This window comes from Canis lupus, chromosome 13 (assembly GCF_011100685.1).
Source record: "Canis lupus familiaris isolate Mischka breed German Shepherd chromosome 13, alternate assembly UU_Cfam_GSD_1.0, whole genome shotgun sequence".
NCBI lineage: Eukaryota > Metazoa > Chordata > Mammalia > Carnivora > Canidae > Canis > Canis lupus.
The window spans coordinates 42,567,159-42,578,455 of NC_049234.1; the positions used below are offsets into that span (position 1 = coordinate 42,567,159).

At 32.3% G+C, this 11,297-nt stretch overlaps 1 pseudogene; it reads right to left on the reverse strand.

Annotated features, from left to right (window-relative positions):
- Positions 1-5,990: 5,990 nt before the first annotated feature.
- LOC119865447 lies at positions 5,991-6,088 on the reverse strand (annotated as a pseudogene).
- Positions 6,089-11,297: the final 5,209 nt, after the last annotated feature.

Genomic DNA, 11,297 nt, shown 5'->3' on the forward strand with positions numbered 1-11,297 from the left:
ACAAGACCCAAATACTTACCATCTATATGCAACCCACTTTAAATATAAATACAATATAAACTGTAATTACATGAATAGAGAAAAAAGAAGCAGCTATATAAATGTCAAAAAAGGCTTCAAAGCTGAAGATGGTTATCAGTGATAAAGAAGGGCATATGATATGTAATGATAAGGAAGACATAACAACTCTTAGCATGTATGCACCTAACAAATGAGGCCAAAAACTGATAGAATTTTAAGGAGAAGGAAATAAATCCACTATTACAGTTGGAGACTTTCAGCAACATCCTGTTAAAAATGGACAGATCCAGCAGGCAGAAAATCAATAAGAACATAATAAATCAATAAAACCACTAACTGGATGTAATTGACATCTATAAACTACTTTATCCAACAGTAGCAGAATACACATTCTTCTCAAGTTTACATGGAACATTCATCAAGCTAAAATATACCTCATTAATTTAAAAGAATAGAAATCAAGCATCTTTCTTGTACCTTAATGGAATTATACTAGAAATCAGTAACAGAAAGATATCTGGAAAATCTCCAAATACTTGGACATTAAACAACACACTTCTATTTATTTATTTTTATTTTTATTTTTTTAAATTTTTATTTATTATTTATGATAGTCACAGAGAGAGAGAGAGAGAGAGGCAGAGACATAGGCCGAGGGAGAAGCAGGCTCCATGCACCAGGAGCCCGACGTGGGATTCGATCCTGGGTCTCCAGGATCGCGCCCTGGGCCAAAGGCAGGCGCCAATCCGCTGCACCACCCAGGGATCCCAATTTTTTTAAAGATTTTATTTACTTTATGAGAGAGAGGAAGAGACACAGGCAGAGGGAAAAGCAGGCTCCATCCAGGGAGCCCGACGCAGGACTCAATCCCAGGTCTCCAGGATCAGGCGCTGGGCTGAAGGCGGCACCAAACCACCAGCTGCCCCAACAACACACTTTTAAATAGCATGTGGGCCAAAGAGGAAATCTCAAGGGAAATTTTAAAATATTTTGAGCTACCATAAATGGAAACACAACTCATTAATACTTGTGGGATGTAGTCAAGCAGTGTATAAAGAAAAATTTATAGCAATGAATATATGTTAGTGAATGAGAAGGATCAAAAATCAAAAATTTAAGCTTCCACCTTACAAAACTAGAAAAAGGATAGCAAATTAAATCCAAAATAAGCAAGAGAAAAGAAATCATAAAAATTAGAGCAAAATGTAATGAACTTGAACAGGATAAATCAAGAGAGAAAATCAATGAAACGAAAACTGGTCTTTGAAAAGATCAATAAAACCAATAATCTTCTAGTCATGTTAAATAAGAAAAAAAGAGAAAGGACACAAACTACTTTTAGAAATGAAAGATACATCACTACAGAACCCATGGACATTAAAAGCAAAATAAAGCAATACTATGACCAACTCCGCACACAAATTTGACAGTCTAGTTGAAATGGACCAGTTCCTTGACTGACACAACCTATTAAGACTCGAAAAAAAGATAAACAATATGTAAATGATTGTTTCTATTAAATATACTGAATCAATAATAAATAACCAAAATATAAATTACCAGGTCCAGATGAGTTTACTATTGAATTCTACGAAACAATTAAGGAAGAAATTATACCAGTTCCCTACAATTTATTTCAGAAGATTGAAGCAGGAGCAATATTTCCTAATATATTCTATGAGGCCAAGAGATTACAAGGAAAAAAATTACAAATCCATATCTCTCATGAACATAGATGCAAACACTTTTAACAGAATATTAGCAGATAGACTTGAACATACTACATAAAAATAATTACACACCATGACCAAGTGGAATTTGTCCAAGATATGTGAGCTGATTCAACATATGAAAATCAATTAAAGTATTTCATCACATCATCTAAAGAAAAAATATATCAATAAATGCAGAAAAAGCATTTAAAAAATCCACAACTCATTCATAGTAAATACTCAGTAAACTAGTCATAAAAGGAAATCCTCAACTTGAAAAAGAATATTGCTAAAAAGCTACAGTTCTCAACATACTTTAATGGTGAGAAACTAGAAGCTTTCCCACTAAAAGTTTTCCATTCTCTTTCATAAGCTAATACAACTCTGAGGGTTTTGTTTTGAGTGCCTACATTTGCCACATGGTGTGGATTCTGCTTAATACAACTTCTTTTGAGCTCAATTAAGCATTTGCTTGCATGACTATTAGTGCTTTGAGGTCAATTTAAAAAATGCACGAGTTATAAATACAGAAGAAAGAACAACCTACCAAAGGTAACCTAACAAGAACTCTCCCCTCCCCCACCAAAATTTTCCTACTAAGACTGTGTGGATTTCAGTTCTGCTTTTCCTGTAAGTTGATCCAAACATCTGGAAGAAAATGACTAAAACTGTTTGCATCTTTGTATGTATTTATTACTTGATGTAATAAAGCTTATTTTCATTAACAATTAAAAAATATTGAATCTTTTTATCTATGAACATGAACTGTTTTTACATTTATTTCTTTAATTTCATTCATCAAAGTTTTATAGTTTTCTTCATGTAGATCTTGTACTTACATTATTGGATTTCTATCTGTTTTCATATTTAGGGTGCTATTATAAATGGAATTGTGTTTTGAATTTCCACTTGTTCACTGCTGGTATTTAGGAAAGTGATTGACTTGCATATATATGCATGTATAAAAAAATTGCCCTCATTTGCCCAGTAAGACCAGGAGTAAATTTCCCCTTTCACCACTCCTTTTCAACATTGTACTATAATTCCTAGCTAATGCAGTAAGAGTAGATTAAAAAGGACATAAAATGAAAGGAATAAAGATTATTAATTAGAAAGAAATAAATAAAACTGTCCTTTTTCACAGATAACATGATTATCTATATAAAAAATCCAAAAAACATCAACAAAACCTCCTCAAACTTATAAGGGATATTGGAAAGTTTGCAATATACAGAATTAAATATAAAAGCCAAAAAATATATATAAAGGAGGAAAGGAGAAATAGAGCACAGAGAATTTTTAGAGCAGTGAAAATACTCTGCATGGTGCTATAATGGTAGACATATGTCATTTTACATTTGTCCAAACCCATAGAGTTTTCATGCATGAACCTTAATATAAAATATGAACTTTGTGTGAAATAATGTGTCCGTATAGGTTCATTATTTGTAACAAATGGATCACTCTGGTATGAGATGTTGATGGTGGGGAAGCTGTGAGGCAGCAAGTATATAGGAATTCTGGTACTCCTACCTAATACTGCTATGAACCTAAAACTGCTCTAAATGCAATCTGTTAAGATTAGTGTGTTTAAGATTCTCTTGGGAATCTGTTAAGTACCAACCCACAGATTCAGATTCAGTAGACCTCAATAGAGTCAGAAATATGTATTTTCAATGAGCATCCTGTTAATTCTGATGAAGGATTTCTAGCAAGCACACATTGAAGAAAGCTGATTTTAGACTTTTAAGAATATCCATTACTGAATTCATTAAATCTTTAGTACTACTTTTTCTTGTGATGTATACAAGTGTGAAAATTCCAATTAATTATTGGAATACTTGTGACCAGGAAAGGAAAACAGGGCATCTGGGTGGCTCAGTCAATTAAGCATCCAGCTCTCAATACTGACTCAGGTCTTGATCTCAGGGTCATGAGACTGAACCTTGCACTGGGTTCCATGTTGGGTGTGGACCCTGCTTAACAACCTCACTCTCTCCCTCTACACCCCCCCCCCCAAAAAAAAGAAAAACAGATGGGTCACATTATGTTGTTTTTTACACATATTTTTTCAGAAAGATAATCTCTAATGTGTCAAGAAATGGGACAGTTTTCAAGTTATATAATTAGTATTTGTATTAAAGGGCATTCAAACTTACAGTTGTGAATAATGTACCCATCCTACTCTTGTAGGAAAGGCAGTGTTAATTTGGTCTCAACCAAAGCAAAGTCTTTGCCACTGCAGAGTATCTGAAACAGATTCAATGTTTTTTACTCTACTTTTTGAACTCTCAAACCAAGAATAATTGACATCTTTTGAATAGGATTCTTCAGTGATATGGAGCTCTCATTCGTTGAACAAGTGATCCTTCCTACCAGAGAAATAACAGGAGTAAGAGAAGTGGTAATTTGCATGACCATTTGAGAAACTCCAGAGCTGAAACATGCATAGCCTTTCTGGATCTCACATTTAGAATGATAGAAAATACAGGAAGGAGTAACAGGAATTACATACCTCTGATGATGTGGAGACTTTAAATAATATGCCTTTACATTGTTATAATCCCTTCTGTACAAATATCACCACAACACATTTCACTATAGAAAATCCTGGTTTATTTCATTGATAAGCATCTAGTTCTGGTAATTGACTTGGTTCTGGTATTCGTTTTTTAGGATGGCCTTATTGTAGTTTGTTGGAAAGATAATGTATATGAGTGATTTATATCCATGCTGTAATTGTAGCTCTACTGTTGTGTGTGTGTGTGTGTGTGTGTGTGTGTTAACATTTAGGATTTATTTTCCTCTGTAGATTTCTACATAAAAATGCTTGTTTAGAAATAGGCTAGGATACTAAACAGACTGCCTTGCATTCTGATTTTTGCACTTGTTTTATAATCAGAAAAAATAATTTAAAAAAAAATAGAGTTGACATACAATATTAGTTTCAAGTATACAACATAGTGATTTCACAATTACATACATTATAAAATACTTACCATGATAAGTGGTTACCATCTGTCACCATTCAGTTATTACAATATTATTGATTAATTCTATGCTGTATTTTTCATCCCTATGACTTATATATTTTATAACTGGAAATCTCTACCTCTTAATCCCCTTTGCCTATAGCAACTCTACTTTTTATTAGGTTAATGGACAAGAAATTTCCTTACTGAACTGTAACTATGCCATCTGAAAAGAAAGAATGACAATAAAAACCTTTGAGGATTACTAAGAATAATATAGGTAGTGTATGTAAATGCCTAACCACAGTGAGTGTGCATGATATATAGTTATTACTACTTACATTAATATCACCATCCTAAAACATTATAACCAAATATGCACATTTAAAATTTTTATAACTTGAAAACAGTAAAGGATTAAAAGTTAAATCTTGTTACAAAATGCTTTACCATGAAACAGGAAGTACACTGATGGTTTTCATATTTTCAATATTAATAAGCGTGTGACCTCATAACTTCAGTATCAGCATGGTTGTATGCACTTGTTGTGCAGTTGTGACTTTAAAAATTATTTAAACTAAAAATTATTTAGTTTCCATTTACTCAGTGGCACAAAGATAATTGTTTTGCTAATGATGCCTGTTATAAAATGCTTATTAATAGCAAGTGTCAAGTTTGACAGCTCTTGATATGCACTGTGCTTTAGGTAGGTGGTCATGGCGATAACATGTCAATAGGTGTAAAAATGATACAATAATTGTCTGTAAATAATTTACAAGTGACTTGTGTCAGTCAACATTCATATTGATGTTAGCATGGGGAAATGACTACAGTTATTAAACATCAGTGGATTTAGATTTTTTATTATAATTACGGGGTGAATTTTTTGTTCTATTCTTTAAATGCTGTCATCACCAATTAATTCACATTTTGTTGAGAAGATGATGATGTATGTTTTCACATGGGTCAAGAAGTATAACTCCATATTCATGAATTTAAATTTTTAAAAGTGGGAAATCAAAACTTTGGTCAGGAAAAAGGAGTAGGTAAGATATGACAATACGTGCATTATAGACAAATAATATTGCTAGCTATTGAATAATAACAAACATCCTTTCCCTGTAATTACATTTCAGGGGGACTTTCATTAAAAATTAACAGTTGATTGGCACTGAGGGGGGCACTTGGCGGAATGAGCACTGGGTGTCATGCTATATGTTGGCAAATTGAACTCCAATAAAAAAATTTAAAAAAAATAACAGTTGAGTCTATGCTTAAAAATCTTAGATGTTGCTACTTTAATACTTCAGCTTTTGAATAATATTTTTAAAATGATAAGAACAGATACTACACTTGATCTTAGCCAAAAGGACAAGAAGAGATTGCATAATATTTTTAAAGCTGAAGTTTGAATGATTAACATTAACAAGATTCTAAAATGCTCATTATTCAATCATTTTTTCTGTAATTAATAATATACTAATTAGTACTTAAGTACTGTTCTATTATTTCATATAACTTTTAACAGTTTGAAAAAAATTTCAAGTTTTTCTCTCCATGAAGATTAGTATATGTGGCACCAAGAAGTGTCCTGCTTGCTTGCTTTTCCTTCAAGGAAAAACCTGCCATTAAGGTGCAAACGGTATAATTAGCTGACAGACTCCATCTGTTAGTGGCTTCAGGACCCTTTTCCCTTTTCTGCTTCCAAGCTGAGGCTGTAATCTCTCCAGGCAACCCAACCCAATGACTGAGCACGGACCTGGCCATTTATGTCCAAGTAAGACTCTTCTAATGACCAATCTGCTCCAGTCATCCCTACTACGTTATCTGGGATTATGGCAAAATTGCACCATTGATCGAACTTTTCTCTGCACAATCCTACTTTCTCCCTCTTCCCTTTTAAAGACATCAGGTTCACATGGCAATCTGAAAGTTTCCATTCACTAGCCATCCTTCCCTCACTCCTTTATCTTTTAAAAGTATAAGCTTTAGTCTAAAAATAAATCCTATTCTTCTAACTTCTCTGTTTTCCTCCGGGGAGATACTGATACAATGTAGGTTTATAAAATGCAATTTATTTTTTAAAGTTTTTATTTAAATTCCAGTTAGTTAACATACATTGTAATATTAGTTTTAGGTACAATATTGTGATTCAATATTTCCATACAATACCCAGTGTACTCCTTAATCCTCCATCACTTATTTTACCCTTCCCTCACCACCCACCGCCCCTTTGGCAACCACCCACTTGTTGTCTATAATTAAGAGGCCTACCTCTCTGGTTGTTTCCCCCTCCTTTGCTTCTTAAATTTTGTTTCTTAAATTCCACATATGAGTGAAATAATATGGTGCTTATCTTTTTTTGAGCGACTTATTTCATTAGCATAATATTTTCTAGCTCCATTTTGTCGCCAAGCATTATAAATGCAATTTATTTTGTACAATTAGTTTTTATTCTTTAATAGTTTAGCAAACTTTATGCACATATTCTGAATAGATCATAAGATTAGAGAAAACGTCCCATAAATTGATAGAAAAATTCTTATCACCTTTTTCTTTATCTTGGAATATAAACATAGAAAGTGATTGTCTTAGTTCCCTCAGGCTGCTATTTGAAACTAATATAAACTCAAAGCTTATAAAGCAGAAATCTATTTCTTACAACCTTGATCAAGTTGCCAGTAGATTCAATGTCTGTGAAGGTTCATATCCTGGTTCATGGGCAGCTATGTTTTCACTGTGTCTTCATGTGATTTAAAGGGACATGGGAGCTCCCTGAGGTCTCTTTTACAAAAATACTAATCCTCCAAAGGACTTATCTCCAGATATCATCACACCAAAGATTAGTTTTCAAATCTGAGGAGACAGAAATATTCAGTCTGCAGCAGTACTGTTATATACTAATTTAAAAATTCAAATGCTAAGTCATGTCCATATAAAATCAAAATTAATAAAAAAGATCACATATAATAGGAATTTATTTACACTGGCTTTGTTGTAGGTAGTTGACTTCCTGTTACTTAAATATCTGCTTGCTGAGGTTTTCTTTAAGCAAAAGTGATGTTTGAATCACAATTGCATTGATAGACTAGCAGTACTGTTTCTTGTTTCTGATATTAATATACAAAAATATATCTTTAAGAATCAATCCGTTTTTGCATTTATTTTTTAAAAGATTTTATTTATTTATTCATGAGAGACACAGAGAGAGAGAGAGGCAGAGACACAGGCAGAAGGAGAAGCAGGCTCCATGCAGGGATCCCAACGTGGAACTCGATCCTGGGACCCCGGGGTCACGCCCCGGGCTGAAGGCAGGCGCCAAACAACTGCGTCACCCAGGGATACCCTGTTTTTACATTTAGTATTACATATTTCAAGTGCTTTAGCAATTCTGGAATCACATATATTATTACCTTTCATACTTTACTGTCAGTTAAATGTCCAAGATTTTTAAGGGTGGACTCAGATATTCATTTTTTGTTTAGACAATGAAATACCTGTAAATTAATTATAATAATGCCTATACATGAATTCAATCTATTTTGTAATATATTACACAACACTCATATCATTTATCTAATAATATAGAAGAAGTAATCAAATTAATATGGTCAGAATCTGAAGAGATTCACTGACTTAATTTAACCAGTATATAACAATACTTCAGATCATTTGAAAACAGGAAAATAACTTGAACACCTCATTATCTACTTCACTGTAAGATTGAATCTTAGTACAGTACAATATATGTGAAACTCAATAGTCTAGCACTTAGTCTGAAAAAATATTATAACTTGCCATTCAAGTAAATTCCCTCTTTAATATTCTTAATAATTTATCAACATAATTCATGTTCCAAGAACATTATTTCTATACGTAAATTGATAATCAAAATTTAAGTAGTTGTGCCAATAACTACACATGATAGAACTATGTGATGATAGACACCAGGGACGTAAAGCTCTAAGGTTTTGTTTAAACAATAGAAATTTTTTAAGAATTCAAAATATACATAACACTTATTTTACTTAACATCTCCCTTGGTATTTAATATGTATAATTATCCGATCTCTTTAGTTTCAAATAAAAATAACCTACATACAATTAGAAATTGTTATATGACTTTGTCCTTATTTATGTAATTGTATAATTTCTAAATACAATTTTGTGTTGTTTTTGGAACTTAGGTCTACATCATTAAACTGCACTGGGGGATTGACATGACCAACACCATTGAATAGTTTTACCAATATTTAGAATGTTTCCTGTTATAACACCTTCTAGTATATTGAACTAAATATTGTTGTTTAACCAAAATATTGTCTTCTTATGTATGAGCTATCTAATTTGGTAGAGTAGGTAACTTTTTTATGTGTTCCTTCTCTCATTCCAAATAAATTCAACCTACAATATAGTTGATTGATATACCATCAATCATAGCATCATAGCATCAACCAGCATCATAGTTGAAGCTGGTATGGTATTGGTAGTTTGGTCAAATCAGAACCATTTGCGAAAAGATTAAAGTGGCTCCATTCTAAAAAGTAATACATAGTTAATCACCACCCAGATTTATCATGATCGGTGTTTTGAGCTAAATTTCAGTTGTTGCTGTCTATGCAACTTTTCCAGGAGAATATCAGCACAGAACATGATAACCAATGTTGTCTCCTTCAGATCACAAGCAAATATATATGTGCTGATTACTTCATTTCTAATAGTAAGAAGAAAAAGAGCTATTTGCATTTTCTGAACATTTATATGGGCCGTGGACTGTGGTACATCCTTTATATATATATATTATAACACTTATTAGAGTGCTTATAAATAATTATTATGATTTTAGTTTTATATATAAAGAAAAAAGAAACTTGTAAATTATGTGCTGGATATAATGATCTTGTAAAAAAAAAAAAGGCAGAAATTTAAGCCTCATTTATCCAGTTCTAAAAGTATGTTTAGTATTACAAAAATATGAGATTATAACTCACTTAGAATTGTTTCTTTCATTAGAATAATGTAAGCTGCCCAATGTTTAGAAAGAAATGCTTCAATCTGAAGAGTAATTTTTATCTATGTAATGGAAAGAATGATGTACAATAGTTGATGTATATTTGAAACAATTTCACAGGCTGACTACAAATGATTTTTAAAATTGTCATATGACTCAAATCAGTTCTTCACATAATTGCAAAATAACACCTTTTCAGCATTCACCTCAAAACTACAAGAAATAGCTTATTACTTATATTTAAAATGCACATATTTTGTACTATATGAACTTACTAATGTGATTGATGAATATGATATTTAAAGAATTAATTTAGAATAAATTTCCCTTTATGTTGTTAATAATACTATCTTTTGTTAAAATTCAGAAGTTACTAAAACTTCATAAGTAAGTCTCTTCATATATGATATTATAAAGGAAATTTTTTCTTGATTTGTCCTCATGATTTTTTTCCAAGTAAGAATTTCCTAGAATTGTAAAGGATTTCATATAGTAAATTCCCTGTACATGCATTTCACCAATCCATTTTGAAATAAATTATAAAATGCTTCTCCTACTCAGACAGATTAGGGGCAAGGATAATTAGACAATTTTCTGTTACATACATAGATTTAACTAGAAACATTAGATTTATATCTTCTGATATTTTTCAAACTTCTGACCTCGTCTCTAACTAATACTAATTTTATATGTAATGGGGTTTATCTGTCAGTTAGTTGCACAAAGCTCCAATAAGTTTCTCAAGAAGAAAAATAGCTCCTAGCATCCAGAATCGTGTTTATCATACCATTCTTCAATTAAAGGACAGGATTCCTTGGCAGAATGGCTGGTTCTAGAACTGGGCAGGAAATATATAAGATTAACCTGGAGATTTGTTAAGGCCAGAAAGTAAGGATATAATCAGAAAACAAACAAAAGTAAATTCACAATGATGGATATACCAAAGAGACAAAAGAATCAAATGAAATAGCTCCCACAGGCTAAACCTGAACTTTTGAGCAACAAAATAAAGTAGCTTTGGGTTATAACACAAAGCATAAAATAATATAAATGAGTCCTTATTAATAAAAGTGATTTAATTAGGAAATAAAGGGAGGTGAAGAGACAAATCTTTTTTTAAAAGATTTATGTATGTATGTATTTATGTATTTATGAGACAGATGGTATGTGGCGGGGGGGGAGCCGAGGAAGAGAATCTTCAAGTAGACTCCTCACTGTGCGTGGAGCTGGATGGAGGACTCAGTCTTACAACCCCTGAGATCAAGACCTGAGCCAAAACCAAGAGTCAGATGCTCAGCTGACTGAGTCACCTTGGTGCCCCAAGGAGACAAGTCTATGTAGATTAATTTCAAGTAATTATATGATACTTTACTCTTAGTGGAGTGGTGTATAACTCTTTACATCATAAGTATGAATTCCATAGTGACATTTTCCAAACAGTAAACTATGAAAAAGTGTTAAACAAGGAGCTATACAATGGAGAAATCTGGCAAAAACTATCTTACCTAGTGATCAAGGTTAGCATCAACAGTGGTAAGTCATGCTGATAGTATGTACACTTGACATGATATAATGAAAATG